Source organism: Mustela nivalis, assembly GCF_964662115.1.
Source record: "Mustela nivalis genome assembly, chromosome: 5".
NCBI classification, from domain to species: domain Eukaryota; kingdom Metazoa; phylum Chordata; class Mammalia; order Carnivora; family Mustelidae; genus Mustela; species Mustela nivalis.
In genome coordinates, this window is record NC_139024.1 from 92,540,413 (window position 1) to 92,554,944 (window position 14,532).

At 40.6% G+C, this 14,532-nt stretch overlaps 1 protein-coding gene and 1 long non-coding RNA gene across 3 annotated transcripts in view; one reads left to right on the forward strand and one right to left on the reverse strand.

The window, feature by feature from the left end:
• The window catches only part of ADGRF1 (adhesion G protein-coupled receptor F1), a 135,391-nt gene that overhangs the window by 120,210 nt on the left and 649 nt on the right, over positions 1–14,532 (reverse strand). The gene's annotated exons all lie outside the window — the stretch shown is intronic.
• On the forward strand, positions 3,493–13,331 carry LOC309864327. Its single transcript, XR_014311461.1, has 2 exons — positions 3,493–3,820; positions 12,954–13,331. It is a non-coding gene; the product is annotated as an uncharacterized lncRNA (long non-coding RNA).

Sequence of the window (14,532 nt, forward strand, 5' to 3'; positions counted from 1 at the left end):
TCATGACCTAAGCCAAAGGCAGACACATAATGACTGAGCCACCCAGGCATCCCTAAACTGTTCCATTTGCCTCAGAGTCAACGTACTTATCCCACCCCACAAGCCCTGCCCCACTGCCTGGTCTGAGCCCCGACCTCCGACCTTTCTTCCAATGCGTTCTGTGGTCCAGCCTGGGCCCCAGCTCCCCACTCCTATTCTTTAAACACACCAGCCACACTGCCCCAACCAAGAGCCTTTGCCAAACCTGACCTTCTCTGTTCAGAAGGTCTTTGCCTGGATTTCAAAACGACTTTGCCCCTCATGACCTTTTGGTCAATGGTCACCCTCTCAGTGTGGCATGCCCTGCAAACCGATTTTAAAATGAAGACGCCAAAAATAAAATAAAATAAAATAAAATAAAATAAAATAAAATAAAATAAAATAAAATGAAGACGCCATGCCTCACTTTACCTTGCCCTTACCTCGTTATTTTGTTCAAAGCACTTAGGACCGTCTAACATAGCATGTCACTTTCATAATGTATCATGTGCAATAGTGATCACTTCTTCTCCAGCAAGAATGTATGCAAAGGTTTTCATCTGTTTGTTCTCTTTTTTGAAGGCTTAGATCACCCAGTCCATGCACAGTAAACATTGAACAATGAAGGAAAATTATTTTTGCATCACTGTTGGAAATTACTGCTTGGCACTGCAGGAGAGTGTGTCTAGAATTTATTCACTCCTGATGGGGAAATAACAGCAACAAAAGAAGGACCTTGTCCAGGAAGTAAAGTATGACAGGGGGAGTGGAAGGAGAAAACTGTAGAAAGCAGGACCAGATGCTCCAACACTATCATAGATTAAGATTCACCTTTTAAAATACCTGTACAGTGCTCCTATGTGTGTTGCCTGCTACCAGTGGTATCATAGGGATCAGGGGAATACTGGAAACAAATAATAATGACAGAACAAAAATGCTAAATATCTAAAAATGATCAAACCTCATGATTTAGGGAAAGTGACTCTTCACCATTTGCTTCTCTGCGAGTTATGTTTTTGTTTTTTTAAAAATATTTTTATTTATTTATTTATTTATTTGAGGGCAGAGGGAGAGGGAATCTCAAGCAGACTCCCCACTGAGCTCGTGGTCCATCCCATGATTCTGAGATCAAGACCAGAGACGAAATCAACAGTCCTAGGTTTTGCCCACTGCGCCACCCAGGCGCCCCTGAGCCATCTTTCCAAAAATTGGAACTGACCAACCCTCAGCTGTCTGCCCGGCACACATATAAGCATGAACACAGCCAAGCCTATTAGGAGAGAAAGAGATGAGAAATACAAATAAATAAATAAATAAAATAAAAAAGAGAGAGAGAGAGAGAGAGAGAGAAGTAGGAAAAAGTAAGATCAAAACCAGTGCTTTACAATTAAAGTTTTACTTTAACTCTACTTAAAACAAAGCTAAATTATTGTTGCCTTGTATTTAGGGTAGCTAAAGGGAAGTAAACCATCACCTATGACCCATTTTTTCAAACAATGAACTTTCTAACCGCCTGCTTCCAAACCGCGGGCAGCCCACGGAACGCATCGTAAGGATGGAGGACTGCTTCTATGAGGAAAGCTTCCTGAGGTACAAGTCACATGATAGTTGCTTCAGTTGTCAAGAACTTCTTACTGGGCCTGAGCAAATGTCCACAGGTGACCTTTTGACATGGAAGAGACCGAAATCTCCGCCCTCTGATCATGTCAATACACCATCTCTGAACAGGCATGACGATGCACTGCGCCTGTGTAGATCAACAATTCCTTGACCTTTCATCACCCTTTCTAGCTTCCAATCCCATTCACTCATGTTCTCCCTAAAATCCCATAAATGCTCAAGACCCCTTCTCAGAGGAAGGGGAATTTGAGATCTTTCTCCCTCTCCTTGGCTGCCTTCTTTCGTTTCCTGCAATCCCCCTCAAAGTGTTGGGTTTCGAGGTGTCTCAAGCGTAGATGCTATCATTGGCTTGCGAGATCAAGTCCCTCCACCTTCTGTGCCGTTCTGCCGGCCACACACTGCTGCTGTAATTCACTTTGTGTGCTGTGGCCTCCCTGTGCTGCTCCCCAAGCTGTCAGGTTGCTAGAGAAACAATAAAGTGTTGCGGTGAAGAAGAGTTTAGAATATCCATGCTGCTGGGTGCAGTTGATTTGGGTTATGAGAGGGTGAGATTTACCTCCAGGAATTATTGGGATTATCTCATGTCGCTAATGGTCTATAAAAATGCCAAAGGTCCAACCCTCTCTACTTGGAGTTCAAGAGCCTTAAAAGTCTGGCCGGGGGTGGAGATCTCTGGCAGGCATTTCATCTGAAACCTATGAAATTCAACTTGTTGTTTTCTGCTTAGGGAGTATTTGAAATTTCCTGCTATCCAAATATATTTCTCTTTCTCCTAACTCTCCTCTACCTGTAAAAAAAGAGAAAGACCCTTTTGACCTACACAAGATTATGAAAAAATTACCACAGTACTGATCCCACTGAGCCAGTTAGATTGGCAGCTAGATCTTCCCTCTCACCATGTGGCTAAATGCCAGCCCCCGACTCAGATACTTTCAGATCCAGGCTTTGCCTCTTCCTCCATGTTGTGGCCCAGAGGTGAGTGTGGGAAATGCAGTGGCTCCGATCTGACTGTTGCCATGGCAACTTGCTGTTGAGTGAAATCCTAGTGTGGACGCCTAGGTGACGCCCATAATGTAGCATATTTTACATTCATTTCATGCCATAAGTGACTTATCAAACACCGGATATGTATGGAAACTGCCATCGTGAGGACACTATTTTTGGGTCTGTTGAAAGCTGTTATTGAACCATAATTGATTCATAGACATAAATTTTGTCCTAAATGATCACCTGCTTTTAGAAGAGAAGTGGAGTGCCTACATGTATAACTATAACACCGTCATAAAAGATCTCTAACCATTGCATAGGAGAAACAAGGAGGGATGTCATCTGATAAAGTAGTGTCTGGGAATCCAGAGAACCAAGCCTTGTGGCACCAGTGACAGTTTTGCCACATCTGGAAAAAAAAAAATGAAAAATTATTTTTGAACAATGGAGAGGGAAGCATTGGGAGAGGTGACCTTTGTTTTCGTATCCATGGGATAGCTGCTGAAACCAAGATCAGTTCACGGAGGCTGGACCCCAATGGCATGCTCACTCTGCACTGTATTGTTTCCTGCACACCCAGGCCCCACCCGACTCCAGCTTCATGTCCTCTACTTTTCTAAAAGTGGCAAAGCTGTGACCCCCAGCTCTCCCTCAATATACTTTCACTGCTTCCCCCCGCACTCCTTCAAGGTCAGATAATCTACTTTCAGGAAATGACTCATAATGAGGTATACATTACCAGTGTTGACACAGCCCTCACCCCTAAGGGAATCGTGTACTTGAACAAGAGATAAGCAGCCTTTATCCCAATAAATGACGTTGGACCTCAGATTGCAGGGTGCTTGAGGGAGTGGGGAATGACTGTTACTAGAAGGAGTGGCTTCCCCAGAAATATGCGCCTCACCTGGAAGTGGGGTCCATCCCACCTTCCTTATGTGTTTGTCTTGGATCTTCCTTCCAACAAAATGTAAGCTCTTTGAGAAGAGCTTTGTCTATCTCATTCACCTCTATCTACATCCAGTGCCTAGAACAGGACCTGTCCTATAGTGGATACTCAAAAAACCCTTCTCAACTGAGGGTTTAGTGAGTGTTGGCTGCGGCACAGACCTGCTGAATTAAGGAAGATGGGGCGGGGGAGGCAACAACGCCTGGCGCTTGAAAAACATGTTCATCGCTGGGAAACAATTTAAAACAGGTAAGCAAAAATAAGAAAATTAAAAGCATTCCTAATTTTCTCCCCTTGTATTGTTACCATTGGAAGGTAAACCAATCCAGATATTTATGTCTAAATTAAATATATTGTACACACACACACACACACTTTAGCCAAAAAACCACCCTGTCCTTAGTCTTTTATAGCTTGCTTTTTAAAATATAAGAAATTGCAAACATCTCACCATGTAATAACATATTTTATAGTCTTTTAAATGACTGTCTAATAGTCTAGCACCTAGATGTTTACCAGCAGGCTCTCTTGGACCCCTTCTCTATTTCTGGACATTAGGTTGTTTCCAACTTCTCACTACTATTTATAAAAGCACAGCTAAGAATGTTCTTATTGCCAAATCTTTGTGCTTGTTATTTCCTCATACAAGTGAAAATATTACCATCGTTAAGCACTGGCAGCGTGTATTGAATGGCCTCTCTGTGCCAGGGTACTTACATTACTTTATGTAATCCTCCCCCAAACCCTCTTATTCACAGATGAAGAAACTGACTTTGAAGATACTGAGTAATTTGCCTGAGGTTACCATTAGTCATGTCTTTTAGTGTTTTGGATATATACTGTCTTCTGGAAACACACTTTGGAATGTTTCATGGAATAAGTAGGAACTGTTGCTTCAGGTAAATCCTCTATTAAGAGAGAGATTACACAATCTCCCTTAGTGAACTCTTCCCATGTTTTACTGACCTGTCAACGTTTGTTTTCCCCCATATGTTTATCCAAAATCTTTGTGGTGGTTTAATCACCCTGCACTACCTGGCAGCAAGATATCTTTTGACTGATCAGACTGATCAGACTGGATTCCAGAGAAGCCATATGGTTCTGGTCTCAGAGTCCTAAAACACAGGCTTGGACCTTGATTTCATCTCCTTTCCTGGATTGGGTCCTTAGGCACATCAGTTAACTTACCCAAGCCTTGGTTTCCATAGAAGATGGCAAAGATGATATGGACCTAACTCATCTCCCAGGGTTGGAATGATGGGATGAGAAAATGAAATGTTAAGAGCTTTGCATGCTGGAAACAACAATGGCAATGCAAGGTATTGTTATCATTATCAACACCATCATCTTTATCGTAACCTTTAAGTCAGTTACCTTGCTCTTGATTCCAGCCTTTGCCTGAATAACATATGGGTGCTTTCCATAAGTAATCAGAGAGAGAAAAACTTCAGGACAGGAGAAAAGGGAAGATCAAAGAAAATAGAGGTCAGGAAGGAATGAACTGTGCTATTAGGAGACACTGGGGGAAATGCCCCATGAGAAGGAGCAGTTGATTGAAATTCAGGACAGGCTCAATGAGACCAGACTTACATTCCAGTTGCTTGTGTCCAGAAGACAGTGCATCAGACAAAGTATCTCTCACAGGGAAATCTAACCAGACCTGCAGATACCTCCAGCCTTCACCAATAATATTACCATTATGTCTTATTTTCCCAATCTTTAAAATAACGACATTAAATTCTACACCTGGACACCTCTAGTCTTGAGGTTGACAATTATCTAAAGTATTTTCTATCAAATCCCTTTGCCCTCGGGACTTTGAAAATTTCTCTTCCTCCTTTCAAGAACTTTGAGAACACAAAAATCTCACCCTGCAGGGATAGAAGGGTAGATTTATATCAACCGTTTTCTGAGATTCAAGGTGTGGTCCCAAATGCATTTTGTCTTTCCAGTGGCCACAATACAGAAAAAAGAGAAGGGATTAGAGGCAATCCCATTCATACTGCTAGTGAAGTCTAGTGGGCTTGAGAAAACCCACTGTACAGAGAAATTTCATTTTTAAATTTAATTTCTGCTCGCTAATCAGTCATTCCCAAATGAAAGAAAAAAAGGTTAATCAAATAGAGGCCTTGAAACAAAGCAGAAGATTAATGTTAGCTTCTCAGGAAGAATTCTGGGGATGGCACAAAGAGAAAGGAAAATGGATAACTGATATTAAGCACAACATCTCAGAAAGAAATGTGAATGGTTTCTAAAGGGAATGACTCTCTCCCGTGATTTCTTAAAGATGCACTTCTCTCTCCCCTCCAAGGATGGACGTGAGATGCATGGTTTTCCTTCCTCCCTTATTTAAATCAGAGAACTGAATGACATCTCACTGCCAAATGATTCTAAATTTATTACTTGGCTTTTAGAACGCAAAATGGGATTTTTCTATGAATGGTTTGAGACTGTAAAAATGCAAATGACTCTGCCTAATTTACAAAGCCACTGAGGGGGAGACGGTGGGTGGGGGAGCTGAGCCTAGAGGAGAATTTTCTCATTCTGCAAAAAAAAAAAAAGAAAGAAAAGAAAAGAAAATAAAAAGAGCATGACGCAAGCGTCTCTGATTCTTTGCGTGGAAAACGGGGACCCATTCTCCTAAAGCCTGTCAGGTTAGATTGGAGAGCTTTGTCTTAAATCGTATCCACATGAAGTTGGGCAACGACTCTTATGAGGAAATTCAATTCCTGGAACCAAATAGATGAAAAAAAAAAATTCTTACACTGATAGGCAGCTACGTGTCTTATAAGTGGTATTTTGGAAAGAATTTTATTGGAAATGATGGGAACATAATGAAAGTTAATGAAGTTAATTGTCTTAGTTGCAGAAGCTGACCTGGGTTTTATGGGGTTACCCTACAGATTTCTGTTGTGGGAAACTACCCAGGAAGTGACTGAGCCAAGCAGGTCATTATTGGAGGCACGCAGAGGAAAAGGCAGGATTGGTTGTGAATGTCCTCTTCTGGGAACACTCTGGAAAGGGGTAGGGAGGGTGCTGGGATCAGGCTAGCCCCACAGGGCCTCAGTTTGAAGGGACAGAGAGAAACAAGGGTTGGAGGAAGTAAGAACAGAATGGTACTGAGAAACCAAGAGAAAGGGAACAAAGGACAGAAGCTACTAAGAGTGGTGGCATCAGTTGTGACAGTCCTGCTATACCCAGGATTGGTCCTTGTCAGCCTCCCCAACAAGGGGAGTGGACACAGCTCTGAATAAGACAGTTCCCCCTTCAGCCTGCTCTGAAATCCCCACATATTTCCTTAACAGCAAACACACAGACCCCATGTGGAAAAGCAAATCAGCTGTTCTTAGGAATACTGGAATAAATGAAGCCTTGATTACTCATTCATGTCTTGGGAAAATTTTATTTACCAGAAGTTACCCCTTTTGCAGGAATTCTGACAACATAGGAACAGTTGTTTTCATATTAACAGTGAAGAGAGGGAGATAGTGAAACACTTACAAAAGGCTTCATTCATGAAGGTGTTTAACTACTGTTTATCAAGCAAAGTCCTGTACTTGAAGTCAAGACTTTCAAAGAGGTTTAAAACAACATCCCTGTCCTCAGGTTCTTACCATCTAGTTTGGGATCTAAGATATGAACTGTAGGAAAGGTAGCACTTAACAGAAGGCGGACACAAATGCCAAATGAAGTGCAGAGTAAATTCTAAGTGCCACAAGAGGTCAGAAGGGAAAGGAGACCTTTGAGGAGGTTCAAAGCTACCTTGAGAGGGGGGCCCAAGTAGCCTGTTGCAAATGGCACAGACAATGCAAAAGGGGAAGGTGGGAGCAGGGCCAAGAAAGGTCTCAGAGGGTAGTTATTAGCTAGAGGCCAAAGACGGGCAACACTGGGAGACAAAACTTGAAAGAGGGAGGAGAGTTCCACAAGAGGATCCCAGCTGGGAACGAGATTCACGCAAGACCAACTACCACACCTCCAGCAAAACAGCCTGATACAGCAGAAAGAGTGGGTTTGCAATCCAAACAGCCTGGAATAAGATGGCTGGCTGTCTTGTGTTGGGCAGTGCCTTGATGTTCCCGTTTGTAAAACTGGGATAAAAATCCCTATCTCACAGGGTAAGATACATACCAATGAGCCTGATGCATGGTGAGATCTTTACACAAGTTCATCCCTTCCCTTGACCTCCAGATTTTTACACACACACACATACACACCACCCCGATAAGCTAGGAAGAAAAAGGACATTCACCATATACTTTTGTTTAACTTGATCCCTAAATCTGTTTCATAAACTGTCTTTAGGAGAGGGAAGAGAGAGTTATAAAGGACTCTGAATCAATAGCATGAAACATCTTCTAGGTTGGGTCCTTTAAGGGAATCCATTATTAGGAGTAATAGAAAAAAACAGGCATTTTATACATACCTAGAAAGGAGGACATCCTCTGTTGCCGAAGTTAGCAATCCACCAACAGGACAGTCGTTAGCAAATTAAGTTTGGCACAGCTGTGGTCACTCTCCTTTCTTACCCCCATACTCTACTTAGTCTAATAACTGCTATTGGCTCTGGTCATTTCTTGGAGGTGAATCACAACTCGTCCTCCAAGTCTTAGAACAGTTTTCTCCCTCCCTACTACTCAATAGTGATGGTTCCAGACACTTAGGATTCTCCACCAACTCTGTATTCTTACTTGTCTCCATGCACAGAACCTAAAGGTCAAATGAAAGGGAGTGGTGAAAGAAGAAAACTCCAAGGTGAAAGTCAAATATTTGGCTACAGACCCATCTTAAATGCAGTAAGCACTGCACTGAGGCTTCATGTCTCACACACCAGATTTGTGGACAAGAACTAGACTTTGCGCCCCGGGTGTTTTGGCCCTTGTCTTCTTTCTCCTGTTATTGTAACCCTAACTGTAGCTACTAAGAAAACATGGGTACCACTATGAACTAAAATGTTTGACCTCAAGGTTCTAGAAGATACATTTAGAATATGCAATAAGGATTTCGGCTCAGCTCACGCTCTCAGGGTCCCACACTGGGCTTCAGGCTCACTGCAGAGCCTGCTTGAGATTCTCTCTCTCCCTCTGCCCTTCCCCCGACTCATGCTCTCTCTCTAAATAAATAAATAAGTAAAATATTCTTTTAAAAAAGAATATGCAACAAAGATTAACTCCAACAGGCTTCTCGTCATAAAGGCTTAGGAAAGTTAAAGTATATCTCAAAAATCTGTCCCTCGTGGAACTCTGCCTACAGTTTGGGTAAAATGCTCAAGATTTACTAGCACAATTCTGTTCAATTATCTGAACACCTATATATCCCTTTAATTTGGCTAATAGCACACATGTTTTCCTCCATTACACTTTTAAATAAAAACAGAATTTAAAGTTTACATAATGTGCCAGAAACAAATGTAAAAAAAAAAAAAAAAAAAAAAACTTTGAAATAGGCTGAAAAATTACTGGATATTTTTTCAATGGAATATTAGACATTATCTTGTGGACCTTTCCGAGTTGACTGATTTTACTGGATCTGTGCCTTTCATTGTTTTTGAGCCATTTTATAACTTTAGGAATTGTAGAAAACTGATAGATAATAAATGAATACTGTCCACAAAGATGGAAATGAATTGTATCCAGTGGAAACTCAACTGTCTTCTCTCTTGCAGAAGGGAACAATTTTGAATTTAATAGGAAATTTACTTCAGAATTACTGCCTCTTCATTCGTCTGTCCTGTGGACTCTCCTTTGAACTGGTTGTAACACCTTACTGGTTTCCTCCATAACTGATGGCTTAAATGAACCCTATGATGTGTGTTCACTTAATATTTTGTGAGAATCATAATGTTACCATTTTGAAAAATTCCCCTTAACATTGGAAAAGCAGAGTTGACTCTTAAGCAACATGGATTTAAACTGTGCAGGTCCATTTATACATGAAGAACGGTACGTTGTTTTCTACAATACAGCACTGTAAATGTATTTTCTCTTTCTTAATGATTTCCTTACTAATATTTTCTCTTCTCTAGCTTACTTATTGAAACAATAGAGTATATAATGCATCTAAGATATCTAATGTATGTTAAGCAACTATTTACGGTGTTGGTAAGACTTCTCAACAGTAGGCTATTAGTAGTAAAGTTTTGGGAGAGTCAAAAATTACACACAGATCTTCAACTTTTGGCACCTCTAGCCCCTGTGCTGGTCCAGAGTCAGCTGTATACATCATCGACCACTAATTCTGTGCTTAAGAAAATGAAAAGAAATAGAACAAGATTTACATATTGCATTAAGTAGATACATTTACTGATGATAATTCCTAGTCACGCCCTCCAAAAGAACTGTAAAATGTCTCTCAGTTCCGTTTCCATGTAGTCTCTTCTTCATAGAATCTACTGGTTCAGTTTTTTGCCCCCAAAGAAATCTCACCTGAGCCATATCCTTCCTCCTCCTCTACTGAGAATTGCTTGCTCCATTGCAGCTGTGGGACTCCCTTCCATTTCTATTCCAGTCCCATGTTTCCCTCTCGTCATGTCATCCCTCGTTTTTGAGAAGCACGTTCTACAGTAGCATTTGAGAAAGAGTTTACTAGAAATAAGTTTTTGAGACATTGCCAGTCTTAACATATATCCTTATTCTACGCTTGCCTCTGCTTTGCTGGTTTGGCTGGGAGAGAATTCAGCTTCCCCTTCACACCAATTAAATTAATAATAACAATAATTATAATAATTATTTCCTTGGAATTGCAAACATGTATCTTCATTGTCTTTTTTCCTTTCCATTTTTATTGAGACGACAATACCATTCTTTTCCTTATTCTATGAACAATCTATTTTTCCTCCTGGAAACTTTGAGGATTTTTCTCTTTATTCCCAGTTTATGGTTATTTCATGATGAAGCTCATTGGTATGAGTCTTTTTCTTTTCATTGTACTAGGCTCAGTGGATTCTTTCTATCAAAAAACTCAATTTTTTGTGTTGTAAGATGTTTACTTGTGTTATTTTTTTTTCTTCTTTCCCCCACTACTTGTATCATTGTAATACTTTTCTCCCTCCTCTCAGTTTGGTTTTGTTTTTTGTTTTGGTTTGTTTTGTTTTTTGGTTTCTATTTCTGGAATTCTATTATCCACTAGATCATTTCTCTAAGTTTCTTTTTCTTTTTCTTTTCCTCTACTTTCCGGGGTTGTTGGGGGTTTCTTGTCTTTTTTTTTTTTTTTTCCTATATGCAATAAGATTTCTCCAACATTATCCTCCAATCTCCCTTCATTTTCCTTCTCTCATATTTTAAACTCCCCAAAATTCTTTCTTGTCTTTAACTGGAAATGTTGGCCTTATTTCACTGGAATGTTGGCCTTATTCAACAGATACAGTAACTTCTCTTAACTCTTTGAAGATTTTAATTACACATTTTTAAAGTTTTCTTCTATTCCCTGAATTATTTCTGTTTGCATAAACAGTCTCAACTCAGGTGGTCAGCTGAGCTCTGCCTGCTTCCTTTTCCTCCACCACAGCCTGGAAACTCTCTAAAGGCAGAAGCTGAAGCAGTCACAGAACTTAGAACATTTGTTTTCTGTCCCTTGGGAATCAATGTCCTTTGTTGCCTAATGTCCATTGTTTCAAAAACTGCTGTTTCATGTTTTGCATGCATTGGTGTTTGGTTATATCAGTTGGGGTAAGTTCAGTCCCTCTTATTCCATTTTAGGAAGAAACAGAAGTTCTGTGTGTGTCATTATTTCTGTAAAAATATCAATTTTTGAGATTTCTCATTTTAATAGTTTTTCAGGTTATTTTTTTAGTTTTCCTGATGTAATATTCATATCTCTTATTCATACTCATCTAACTGTAATAGACCATACACAGCAAATAGTGTCTTACCACAGTGCTGAGTGCAAAACCATAGCTTTTAAAGTTTTTAGTGTTTTCACCTTAAACTTGATGCTGACTGAGGGTTTGAAATATCTATTTTATTGTTTGGTAAAGAAAGTATCCATCTATTGTAGTTTTCCTTTTTTGTTTGAGTTGTTTATGTATGTTTTTAAATCAGAACTAATTATGGGAGTGCTTGGGTGACTCAGTCAGTTAAATGTCTGATTTTTGGTTTTGGCTCAGGTCATGATCCTGGAGCCCTGAGATCGAGCCCTCTATCAGGCTCCCTGCTCAGGGAGGAGTCTGCTTGAGATTCTCTCTCTCCTTCTTCCTCTGCTCCTCCCCCAATAACCCTCCTCTAAAATCAATCAATCAATCAATCAATCAATCTTTTAAAAATAAAACTGATTATTGAACTTCATTTAAGGCCTTTGGCCATTAACTGAGATGAACATCATTTTCTCTTTGACCTATATTAGGATAGTGTGTGATCACAACCTATATCAAGTACTAAGCTATCCTTAATTTTCAAAAATGAATTCCACTTGCTGTATTTTAATTGTTTTGCTGAATCATGTATTTTCAATATTTAATGTAAGGACTTATAGTTCCTATTCTTAAACAAAATTGGATGCTAGGTTTATTTTTTAGTGCTTTTTTGCAAGGTCTTGGTACAATGTTACTTTGGATTTTTAAAAATAATGTGAAAGCTTTGTATGAAGCCTCTGGAACAGTTTAAATAGTAGGGAATTATCTGTTACTTAAAAATTGAAACAATTCACCCATGAAGCAGTCTAGGCCTAATATTTTAAGCAGTGGCCAGCAGGTGTAGGAGTCAGGGAGGTGGTTGGATAGATTTTTAATCATCTTTTCAGTTTCTTTTATGGTGGTTGGTCTGTTTTATGTCTTTATGTCTCCTAAGGTTAATTTTGTTACTTAGAAAATTATCTTCTTGGGGCGCCTGGGTGGCTCAGTGGGTTAAGCTGCTGCCTTCGGCTCAGGTCATGATCTCAGGGTCCTGGGATGGAGTCCCGCATCGGGCTCTCTGCTCAGCAGGAAGCCTGCTTTCTCCTCTCTCTCTGCCTACTTGTGATCTCTCTCTGTCAAATAAATAAATAAAATCTTTAAAAAAAAAAAAAAAGAAAATTATCTTCTTACCCAAGTCTCCGAGTACATTTCCACATCATGTTGCAAAACGCTGCTTCATAATGCTTTAAATGTCTTCAGAATGTGTGATTATTTCTGATTCCTCATTTATAATTACATACAAAATGGGTGATGATTTTTTTCTTTCTTTTGTCTTTTTGATTAAGCCAGGTAGGGGTTAGCATATGGTTAAGATATAACGGGCTCTGAGAGGTAAAACTGCCCGGGTTCAAATCCTGTCTCAATTATCTTGTGTCCTTAGTGTCTTCATGTGTCATGAGTGTATCTGTTAGAGGACGGACTGGGTTATGCCATGGAAACAAAGAGCACCGACATCTCTCCGACTGGCAGTTCTAACATGTTGCATGTTTATTGCAGGTCAGATTCATCTGGCTCTATGTCACATTCTCTCCAGGACCCCAGCTAACAAAGCAGCCCCTTTTTGGAATATTGCCTGACTCTTAGCAGAGAGAGAAAAGAAAAGGGCACAGAGGATCACATGCTGGCTCTTCAAGCTTCTGTTCAGAAGTGATACACATCACTTCTGCTCAGATTTCACGAGCTGAAGCAAGACATGGCTAAGCCTGTATCAATGAAGCAGATAAATTTAAACCTCCGAAGTAGGGACAGCAAATATCTTGCAGGATTATGCAATCTACAAGAGAAGATGATATTAATAAGTTTATGAGGATAAATCCATGTAACATCTTATGGACATAACTTAGTGCTTAACTGTAGTAAAGACTTATTAAATTATCCCACTCAACAAATACTACAGAATACCTGCCATACGCTGTACACTATGCTAGACATCAGAGATAGGATGGAAGTGCCTGGGTTCTTGGTTACGAACTCATTCTAGTCTGTTCAAGCAGAAGAACTGAACTAGTTGTGTGTTTTAGCTGTCTCCCAGAATCTATGGAGGGCCAGAGAATTTGGCTTCAAGGCTACTATTCTGTGACCAATTCCTGGTCACACCACAGACCAGCTCCAGGCAGCCCCCACAGCCCCACAGTTGTACAACAAACACAAGAGGTTGTCCAAGCATTGCTGGGTATCAGATGAAAGAAACTTCATCAGTGCTGTCCTCTGACACCTTCATGCCCTGATGCCATCCTGGCCAGTGATGAAAGCCTCCTGGTAACTGGTTGTTCACATAGTAGTTCGTGATTGGTCTCACACAGTTTAGTGTGACTGGGCAAGCCTGGGCAAACTGCCTGGACTCCAGTCATAAGGGAAGAGATGTGAATGAGTTCTGGATTCTTTCTGGAAGATGAAGGACTCATAATGAAGAAAACTGGCCAGATTTAAGAAGATGGTCCAAAAATACAGGATGGCCACAAGGCATGATCAAGCTCTACCACACAGATAGAAGGAGAAAGTTGGCGTGAACTTTTCCTCACGGAGCTTTATAGTGATGTAGAGATACTTGATATTCAGGCCTTGTCTGATGGCAGACATCCCTGAGGAAATAGTAATAGAGTTGAAATCTGAAGATAGTGCAAAGTAGGAGCTTGTCAGACAGAAGGTGAGGAAAGAGCCTAAGAGGCAGAGGGAATGATTTGTGCAAAGAAAGACCCATCAGGAAAGTGCTAGAAACCCCATGAAGGACTAAACAAGAAGTCACTGAGTCCAGTGGGTAGAAATCCTGTGGTGAGATACACAGGAGAGCAGGCAGGGCTGTGCCTCCACCACCTACCCCTGCAGAGCTCTGAGAATGTCCAGGGGCACCACGCATGCCCACACGTTGGTTAAGACTGAGATGGGACCATGTATCCAGTGAAACCTCCCCAGGGCTCTCATCAGGATTTGGAAGCATCAGTCTAGCCTAGTGTTTCCCTTCGAGTGACTTCTCAAATGTGTTATTAGTAAGGCAGCAAGAGAAAAAGAGGGTTTGGTGAAGGAGAGCAGTATTTTGTAACAACTACCAGTTGCCAAGCACTGTGCAAAGGGGCTT